The sequence below is a fragment of the Equus przewalskii genome, chromosome 15, assembly GCF_037783145.1.
Source record: "Equus przewalskii isolate Varuska chromosome 15, EquPr2, whole genome shotgun sequence".
In the NCBI taxonomy this organism is placed as follows: domain Eukaryota; kingdom Metazoa; phylum Chordata; class Mammalia; order Perissodactyla; family Equidae; genus Equus; species Equus przewalskii.
The window spans coordinates 82,560,359-82,571,281 of NC_091845.1; the positions used below are offsets into that span (position 1 = coordinate 82,560,359).

At 39.7% G+C, this 10,923-nt stretch overlaps 1 long non-coding RNA gene across 1 annotated transcript; it reads left to right on the forward strand.

Moving 5' to 3' along the window:
* Nucleotides 1-419: 419 nt before the first annotated feature.
* On the forward strand, nucleotides 420-6,689 carry LOC103555863 (uncharacterized). The gene is made up of 4 exons (XR_546075.2): nucleotides 420-643; nucleotides 1,038-1,099; nucleotides 2,819-2,996; nucleotides 4,017-6,689. It is a non-coding gene; the product is annotated as an uncharacterized lncRNA (long non-coding RNA).
* Nucleotides 6,690-10,923: the final 4,234 nt, after the last annotated feature.

Consider the following 10,923-nt stretch of genomic DNA (forward strand, 5'->3'; position numbering starts at 1 on the left):
TGATTTCATTATAAATTTACCCATCTGGATGCTGGAAATGAGAAACGTGGTTGTTTACTCATCCACCCAGTCCAAGAAGATAAATTTTCAAATTACAGTTATAACAATAGAGATCTTATCTAGTTAAAAATATCCCTAAGTGTCGTTTTGCTGAATGGCTAAGATAACAACAGCAACAAAAATATCTCCAGCCATACATCAAGCCACCTAAAAATTCTTTGGGGATCAATTCCTCCCCTTCTGTAGCAAAGTAGCACGTGTATATCTACCACAAATCTAAAGGCAAATAGACTTGTTCACTTGTCCTTGCAATGAAGCATCTGCTAACTATTTTTTCATTGTTGTTATTTTTTTTCGAATGCTCCAATTCAAAAACATCATCCTGCCACCTTTTTTAGTTGTTGAATCTCTCCTTCCCCACGCCTACATCTCTGTGCACCAGAAAAACGATCTCATTAATGAACTCGTTCTGTGCGTCCTTAACACGAGGCCCCTCGCCTGCAGCTGGAGGCAGCTCTCTGCTCAGCCCGCAGTGCAGAGTGACACAGACAGGCGACATCGTCACTGAGCACCAACTTCTATTACACCCAGGCAGACGGCGAGAACCGCATCAGAACCTCGGCGAGACAGGAGAGGAGCAAAGGTAACCCTTCTGTTTCTGTATCTAACTTTTGCAATAATCAAATATTGCCATCTGGAAGGGACAATTGGACCAAGGTGGGGGGGGAGGGGTAAGTTCAGTGTCAAAACTGAAAAGCCAAGAAATGAATCATCAATCAGCTAAGACGTCAAGTGCAAACACAGGCAGAGAAGAGCTCTGATATTCTTTTTTAAATGAAGGTCTCTTGAGAAAGGAATGAGATGTTTTTAGGATCGCTATAGAAAGGGGGAGGGCCACAGAAGCTTCTGTTACCCAGGAATATCTCGTCGTGAGAGGACGAGCTTTTGTCTTACTGGGATCTCCAAGTTGGAAAGGACTTCAGAGGTCATCTAGTCTGTCATGAATGATCACATCTAATAATTTTCTTTTTTTAAAGGGGTAGCTGCAAAGTTTTGGACAAGACCTCTGCCGGGACTGGAAGCACAGTGTACCCAGGTGGTGGGTATCGTCTGCGGCAATATATTTTTCTGTCCGTCCAATTGAATATGGCTGTAAAGGGAATAAAACCCCATGTAATCTCCAGCAGTGACAATTTAATCAGTTGTATAAGGGGAAGAAGCAGAGTCCCCTTATTTTCATATTTGCATATTTGATTTTTGCATTAGGGAATAGAGGTTATATTTTTCTATTACTTCCCATTCAATTTTAATATTTAACTCCTTTATGAGCAAATTTTTACAGTGGTAGAAAATATTGCATCAAACTGGTCTAAGAGAAAGATTCCATTTCTGAAATGAAACACTTGATGCAGCATGCTTTGTGTAACATTTTTCCCTACAAAGAATCTACATGCCAAACATGGCTTGCAGGCTCCCAGCTTCCTGCACGTGATGCATCTGCTATTAACATTCAGAGATCCACCCTGAAAATGAAGGCAACTGTTTGGAGAACAATGCAAAATGATGAGGACTATGCCATCATATGCCGCCCTTTTTTGTTAATATTTCTTAAAATGGTAAATCTTAACTGCATCTATTTCTGAGAAAGTAGGGTTTCTAAAATACCTTATACACACAGGGGTCATTTTTAATGAGGTTATAGAAGAGCAATAAATACAGTTAAATTAATAAAACGCCATTGTTTTTACAATTGACAGAATGATATTATTGCCCATAATGTAGTAACAGATTATGGGATAGATTTTAAGATAAATAAGATGCAAGCAATTCGAAGTCATCATCAATTACCCTTGTGTGACTCCCGTGAGTATACTAAAAATCTATTCAAAATGATGTTGGAGTTGAATTACGAGAACATGGATAGCTGTTTCGTTATGCATCAGTGCATATTAGCCTCCACTTGTGAAAGCCCCAAAAGTATGTTGGGTAATTAAAAAAAGTATATTAAAGGGATGGTATTCTACTTGCTTAATGATTTAGAATTTCTTTATAAAAAGTGAACTCTAAAGCCAACATTTTACTGGAGAGGGAAGGAACAATGATTTTGATTCTATATAATTTTGCAAAAAGAGAAAGAAAAGATTAGACCAAAGTTTTGAAATGTTATGTGCATTGAAGTTAATCTATGCATCTATTCACACACACATACGTACATGTGTGTATATGTCTGTGTGAGTGTATATATAAAATGTGGGCTAATTGTTGCTAATCAAATTCTATGAGAAATAACTAATTTTGGAATCCTGAAAAGATAAGCCATAGCATTTTATTAAAAAGTAGAGCAAACTGTCTTTTTAATTTACGTCCATTCCAAGTCCACCAGTTGCAGTATACAGGCTTGTATAATCATTAGATGACAGGTATAAGATGGTTTGAGGTGAGCACGGATTCGCATTAAATTCAAGCACATAATAGGTCAAGTTTTGAATATGTTCTTGTTTATTTAAATCTGCATTCTGCTGATCATCCTTTCAAAGAGGTTGCAAATATATGAATATGTGTGCCAATGATTATATATTCAAATTAACCCAGGTTCTTTGAATATGGTCTAATGATTGAATGATCTCCCAAACACTGAGACTCCTCAGGGAAATATGCTGATGCCTCAGCACATTTTCTCAAGGCCTGGAGAGTACCAGATCTGCCAAGGAGTGCCTTGAAGCATGGAAACTCTGCTCTACCTAAACACAAGTCCTAGGCTTTAATCACAATGGCTAGGTTCGCACTAAAGCAATTAACCATATGATTGCTTTCGCAGGAGCCCAACCTCTCAGTATCTTTCCTTCAGGCAAACTGACAAGGCTGGATATAGTCAATGACTCAAGTGGATTTGATTGCCTAAGAGGTGCAAGTCTCTGAATACACATCCCAGATGCAGAGCAGGAATAGTCATCCTCAGTCTGCTTTTTAGAAGTTACCGTTTTATAATAATTAAGGTAAAATAATTGTTGCATTAAGCAATTAAGAGTTGACAAGTATCATCATAAAGGTTGAGACTACATGATAATGATCCATTTTATAGTTTGTTGGGGTTATTTTTGGTTTGGTTTGGTTTGTTCTTTTTGGCAGAGGTGTGGGAGTCTGCCATCAGAGCTCTCAGAACTTCAAATAATAAGATTTACTTTGAAAGTTTGAAGGAGTTAAAAAATACCTAAGGAATGTAATTTGTAATTGAATACGCAAATTTGGATGAGGTTAGAAAGGTATGTGCGTGTACACACAGATACATAGATGTGCATATGCTTGTCTCCTTTTTTATGCTTATTTACCCTTGTGACTTCACTAATTGTTGCTAGACTTCAAATGTGAACTTGAAGCTTTCTAGCATTCTCTTCTTGGTATCCTAATGGAAAGGTTCCTGGGCATGATAACAAGATTTTTTGGTTACTATCTGTTAAAGTGATTTCTCCAAAAGTGAGCTATTGAAGGATTTTCAATGTTTTCCTTGCTTAAATGCCAAGTATGAATACACAATCTTAGCAACAGAAGTTTTCCAATGTGTTTATTTCTCAGCACTTTTGCAGATTATACTAAATTTTCCTCGAATGCAATTAAAATGCTCTAGACAACAATGCACATACCTCCCCAAAATACTAAGGCCTTCATGCTTCCAATATGCAACGGCCAGAAATCTGGGAGGTTCTGTGGTCTGACGAGCTTCACCAGGGCTGTACCACATTCTGGAATGCTAATATACCTATTGCTATGAAAAAATATTGAAATCATGAGATTGACTCCCAAAAAGATTTCCACAATTTGGAATCCAACAGTTAATTTTATCATCTTCAATGAAAGAAAGCACACTCATGGAATTTCAGTCTCGATGATGTTGGGAGCCTGTTAAGTAAAAGCATTTATACAATCGAAATGGAGATTGTTTTTAAGGTGTTAGGATAATCTGTCTTGAATCAAGTTGGTTAATTTTCACTCTTTTTTTTTTTTTTTTTTTGAGCAAGATTAGCCCTGAGCTAACATCTGCTGCCAATCCTCCTCTTTTTGCTGAGGAAGACGGGCCCTGAGCTAACATCCGTGCGCATCTGCCTCTACTTTATATGTGGGACGCCTACGACACCATGGCTTGACAAGCGGTGTGTAGGTCTGCACCCAGGACCCGAACCAGTGAACCCCAGGCCACGGAAGCGGAACATGTGAACTTAACCACTGCAGCACCAGTCCCCCTCAAGTTGGTTACTTTTAAGCACCAAAACCCAATTCTTTCTTATGTTTAAATATTTAGATGAATAGCAAGGCAATTTATCCTGCACTCGGCAAATTATGTCTCAACCAAAGTCTACAATCGTCCTGGCTCCTCACATTCACAGCAGAATGTTCTGAGAATCCAGATGGTCCAGTGAGTGTCTGGGGCACAGAAGGTAAAGGGCCTAGGGATCTTAGGAGGAAAAGAAAATGCTGAGGGGAGCAAACTCTCTCACCATCACTGAGAGAACAAACCTGATGGAGATCAAAATGTATTTGTCCATAGAGCCCATCCATCTACTTCTTTTCTTCTGTTCTTAAAGAAAAATAGACATATGTAAATCTAAAGAAAGTAGTTTTGAAAAAACTTTTGGCAATACAGAGTATAATTACAGCCTGTTGGAGATCAAAAGATCACCATGCCTGCCCCCTGCTCCCCTTTGCTGCCGCTTGCTTGCTCGGGAAGAGGCTTCCTCTCCCCCAAGCCCGGCACGCAGCTCTCTCTCCTTCAGTCTATTCTTGGCTGTGGAGTCCCCTGTGCTCTTTCTGCACTTTAAGTTTAATTTTGCATTTAAAAACTCAATTGGCTCATCTGTTAAGCATTAAGCAGCTCCCTTTTGAGCCACAGGGGGAGCCCTGGGAAAACCCACAGCTGCTGGAACATGGAAAATGGGTTTAAAAAAACAAAACCATTTTGAAACTTTAAAGCATTTTAGCAGCCGTGGATTTCCCAATCCTTACCCCCCAAATGGTTCATCTGTTTAACTTTTATCTGGTATTGGAAAACACAAACCAGAGCATTAAATAGCCCTCAAATGACTTTTTGTTTAATACAAAATGAAAGTAAAAGCTAAGCAAGCCATGTGGGAGGATCTTTTGGAGAGCTATGGCCTGGAATACCTGCAAGCATATTCTCCCTCCACTAACAGAAACAGTTCCGAAACCCAGGCATGCCTGCTAGAGCCACAGCCTTTCCTCCACCCACTTAGACACACCCCCCCAAAAAGGGGGAGGAAACAAGTCTGATTCTCAGCTTCTAAAATGGCAATAAATTGATGGAAAAGTTAATAGGCTGAGAATATTAGTGAAATGCTCAATCAAGATTTGAAGTTTCATAATGATTTGTCATTGACTATTGATTACATTGGATAGGCTCTAGATAAATTTAAATATCCCTTTTTCCCCACGTTCCCCAAATATTCCTCTGGCTAACCTGAAGTCTCCCTGTGGTAGAATCCCAAGTCCCATGGTTAGATACCAATTCCTCTGAATGATGGTAAGACGCTCCTGTTAAAACCAAAATATTCTTTGGAAGATTGACAGCAGTAAACTTATTTTTTACTATTAATACCTAATAGAGGCAAAAGTCCCACATTGCAAAACAAAATAATGCAACGCTGTGTAAATAGAAGAGGTGAAAAAGAGATGTTTGAATCAGGGGAAACTACCCAAGGAAATTTCTTCAACCTGGGTGGAACCTGCAATGAGAAGTCCAGTGTGACCAAGGGATCGAGGGTGTAGGCACTGGAGCACGGGAGTGAAGAAAAGACCTAAGATACATCAGTCCCTACTAAGGGCTATCCTGTGTTAAGAAAAGACAACAGGCCCAAAATGTGTTACAGAAACCAAAGTGAATTCACCTCCTAGCGAGTTAAATCAGACTCTCTACCAGAAGTAGTTGTCTCACAAAGTAAAGTATACTTGTGGCAAATGGGAGACCATACGGTATCATTTCCAGAGTCAAGGCCCCCCGAACAATGGGAAACAGGGACGGTTATTTGGCAGGGGGAATGAATATTCAAACAGGAGAGATGGGTATTCACTTGTGCAGGCTCAGCTGGAAAACATGCTTCCACATACACTGCAGGTTGTGGTCATGAGGTCTAAGCTCCTCCTGGAGAGATCTCAGTACTACAAATAAGGCAAAGGTCATAGGCGTAGCTTTTGTGGTGAGGCTTGGTCTGGTTCAGGGTGGTTGGTGGTTGCATCTCCTTAACACAACAAAAGGAAAAAAAAAAAGCTATTTGGAAAAGAGTTAAATGCTTCCAAATCCCCACTCTTGAGTTCCTCAGGGCAACTTGCTGGTGACAAATGGAGTCGCTTATGCTAAACTCCACATCATCAAACCAAGACTTAACTTAATTACAACTTTGGCTCTCCCAGAAATGGAAACTTAAACCAGTCAATTAGGAATCGCCTGATCAGCATTAGTTGGGTCATCTGCCTGACAGACCCCTGCTGTTCCTTAAAGGAAAGTAAACTTGCAGTAACCAACTCGCTTTTTTGCCTGGTCTAACTTCCTTGTTCCTGCTCCCTTCCACCTATAGAAGTTTTGCATTTTGTACAGCTCCTCGGGGCTCCTTTCTATCTGTTAAACAGGATGCTCCCAATTCAAGTCGAGTTTTTCTCGAATAAACTCTTAAAATTTTTAATATGCTTCGGTTTATCTTTTGACACCTCACTGAAGAGAGGAAAGGGAAAAATCCATGTGGGGGAAGAGGCATAATCACAAGGAAGTTGGGGAGACACCAGAGAAACTCTTCACTAACTTCTTTGCATGGCTCAGGTCCTGATGAGAATCACTGAATTCTCGTATAGAACTTGCACTTTTTTAACCCACAGGATTATGATAGTCCAAATCAGATGAATAAATGAAGTCCAGAATATTTTTCATCCAAAATTCCTCATTCTATTTGACAAATAAAAATGGCAAGCAATAGGATATATTGGAGAATATGAGGAAGCCATTTGGTGTAAACCTAATTCGGCCTGACCTTGTCTTTCCAAAAGGGCCTGACCGAGGCCATTGAGCGTGCATTGTATATCTGCTTTAGAGATTCCCTATGGCAGGAGCAAAAGGCCCTTGAGATAAAGGTGCAACTTCTCTCCCCCTCCCAACGTTGGCGTCTCCTTAAGGATTAAGTATTTTTCCTTAGGCTAGAAACTGATTACTGCACTCACCTGTGACCGCCCAGCTGGAGACAATAGACTTGCCTCCTGCTACACCCTCCGAGAGAGCAGACCCACTACCTGCTGTGTCCATCAAGTGCTGTGCCGACAGGGCAATCTTGTGACTATTGTGGGAGGGACATTTCAATCATATGTGAAACACTCTCTTTGAGGGTATATAACCGTCCTGTGTACCCCCACTTCTTTGGAGTGCTCTGTTCCTTTGTGGAAAGACTCTCCCAGGTTATAATCCTAAGATTTAAGCTCAGAATAAACTCACCCAAATTTTCATTTATAGATTGGTTATGGATTATTTTCGTCAACATACTGGTCATTGTCAGATTTAGGAGTAAAATTAAGTAATTCCTGACTCAAGTCCAATTTTTATCTTGGGATATCTTCTCTGAGATGTCTCATGTTGCTTGGGGTGGGATGGAGTGGTTAGTGTGTGAGGAATATATTTATGGAGAATTTTCCACTCAGCACTTTTAAATAAACGTATTTTCTAAGTTGTCAATTTCAATTTTTATTTCATATTATTTTCTTCTTTCTCTCTGGTATATCCATAAATATTTTTTCATATACTGACATGGCACTATAATAGGGAGTTGAATACATTTTATAAGTTACTCAAACTCTGATGCTGTACAACAGGATTCTAAATAATTTTAAAAGAGTGAGTATTAAGAAAATGGTAAAATTGTAGTGGAAAAGAAGTTACATAATAAATATTCAAACCAAACATTTATACTGACAATTCTGAAATTATGAAGAAAGAATATAAGTAGTATCTTCAATTTTTTTTTAAAGATTTCATTTTTTTCCTTTTTTCTCCCCAAAGCCCCCCGGTTCATAGTTGTATATTCTTTGTTGTGGGTCCTTCTAGTTGTGGTATGTGGGACGCTGCCTCAGCATGGTTTGATGAGCAGTGCCATGTCCGTGCCCAGGATTCAAACCAATGAAACACTGGGCCACCTGCAGTGGAGCGCGTGAACTTAACCACTCGGCCACAGAGCCAGCCCCAGAAGTATGTTCAATTTTAAAAGATCAGAAAAGATGTTCACTTTTCCTACTGTCAAATTCAAGTATTAAAGTTTCAAACCAAGATACAGATTCATGATAATACTATATCTGTATACATATTGAGGAGGGAGACTATTCCTTTTTTATATTATCTTTGAAACTTTTTACCAGGGGAGATAAATCTTTATTGAATACTTACTATGTCCCAGGCACAATGAGAGTTGATTAATGTGATTTCACGTGTCCAGGGATAATGCTGATGACCTTTTTTAATATAGTCTAAATACAAATGTCCAACTCCTTCTACGTGGTCCATGTCCCTTGAGCTTCAGATGTTGTTCCAAGAAGGAGGGGTGTTCAAGACTCACACACGGATGGAGAATTTAACCACTATGTCGATGAGAGTCTAAAAACTACAGAGCTAGATAGTACTATTCTTTGTAAGCAAATGAAATCCATTTTAATCCAGCTGAAGCCGAGAGGAGCTGTGGCTCCTCTAAATGGGAAGGTAGGGCTAGACTCTGATGATGCTCTCTGGGCTCTTCCTCTTTCTCTTCATCTCTCGTTTTAGCTTTCCTCTGGATTGCAGCCATTCTCTCTACAGTTCAGAAACCTTCCTCCACATCATAGAGTGGAGGGTGGAGGGAGGTCATGACATATTTAGCATTTCAGAGGGAAGCATGATCTTCCTCCTAGCTTTAGTATAAATAACCCTACTAAATGTTCGGATTGCCCTGGCTCAACACAGTGGCCATGGGCTGTGGCACTATTATTGTCAGACCAGTCACCTACATACTGCTATGTCCTGTGATTGACCGTCACAAGATCAATTGACTAGAGTAAAGAGGCAATGGAAGCACACAGAGGTTAAGTAATTTGCTTGGGGTGACACAGTTAACATCTAGTAGGGCTAGAATTCAAACCCAAGGAATTTTGTTCTGGAATCAGTGCCAATACTCTTGATATTAATATTGCAAGATAAGAGTTCTTTTGGAATGCATGTTCCTGGTATATCTTTTTCCATTTCTTTACTTTCTATGTAATTTTGGTAGATTGTCACTGTGGTTATACAACATGTTTGGAACTGCATCAACCACCTCGGGCTTTTAGGGGAATGCGCTGCCAAATGCTGAGGCATGGAAATCACTAGTGTGTTGATGACATTTTCACGCCTTTGACTTAGCCATCCATGAAACTACCACTTTCTTACTTCTATTATATTAAATTAAAAAATCCTTCTTTGTTAAGCCATTTTGGTCAGACATCCTGTTATTGATAACTACAGACATTCTAACTGTCCAGTACTATGAATTGTGTTTGTTTTCTTTTAACGGTTCATCTTGGGTAAGTCCAAGGCTTATGGAACAACTCAATAGACAGGAGCAGCATTCAGGGTGATAAGTGACCCTGGAAGAGAACGTGTTTTGTGGGGAGAGAGCAGATGTGCAATAGATCACGAGTTCTGTTTGGGCTTAGTAACGCTGTTGTACATCTAGGTGGAAATATCAACTAGGGATTGGATATCTGAGTCTATCATTCAGAGATAGTATCTGGGTTGATGACATACATTTAGAAGTAATTTGCATAGAGCCATCCATATTGATGTGAGAATGGAGGAGTTTATCTGAAGAAAAAGTCAAGCCACCAAGAATATTTTCAAAATATCTCCATCCCTTACTTGCAAGTGTGTCAACAACTTTGCAAATATCCAAATATCCAGTTAATTATTAAATATTCGATAAAATTCTAATCTTGCTTCATCTCCAACAGATTCCACCTACTCCAATGTCTCTTTCTTAAAACATTTCAGTGGCTCTCCATCTTCTTCAAGTAAAAAAGCTTGATATAAAGGATAAAACTATTTTGTTCCCAAGAATGTATTTGACTTTTTTCTTCTCATTCCTATCTCCCCACCCAATTATAATATAAATACCTCTTCTCTTCTCTGTAATATTCTCCCTATTTTCTTGAATCCCTCTGTTCTCTCTATTTTCTTGTATTGTTTTCCTGCTCTTTCTACAGATTATACATCTCAAAATCCCAAAGGAGAGTCTAGCAGAAGACCCTAGGATTTCCCAGGTTGGGGCGAGGACAACAGGAAAGGAGAGGAAGAGTATGGGAGAGGAAGATCTGTAGGAAGCGTACAAAATTCGTAATCTTTTTCCCCTTGTGTAGGTTTCTGATGCCTCAGAGTGATAGTGTTTCAAGAAGAAAGACAGTCCTTCTCACTTGACTGCTGCTGAGAGCAGCATTGAGAAATGGCCTTGGGATTTAGTGACTTTCGTAAGAGCTATTTTGTTAGCACGATCTGACAGAAGCAGACTGGAGTGGGCTAAGAAGGGAGAGGCAGGTGAGGAATGAAGTGAGGAGAATGGCACCCACTGGAGAAGTGTGGCTGTGTGGGAGAGAACAGGGTTAGGCAGAAGCTGTGGGTGCTGTGGAGATGTGAAAAGGCTGGTTATTTCAAAATGAAGGAGATAGATGTGTGTTTAAAAGCTGGAAAAGATCTATTTTGACTATATATATAGAAAAGAAAAAGAGAAAATGCTCAGTGTATGTTCCCACACGAAGTGGCAGGGAATAGAATCCAAAGCACAGGCGGAGGCATCAGCCTGAGACTGTTTGAAGACACATTTTGGATCAAAACAGGAGAGGAGACGAGCATGGACTTAGATTGTATGCTTGTTGTTTCCC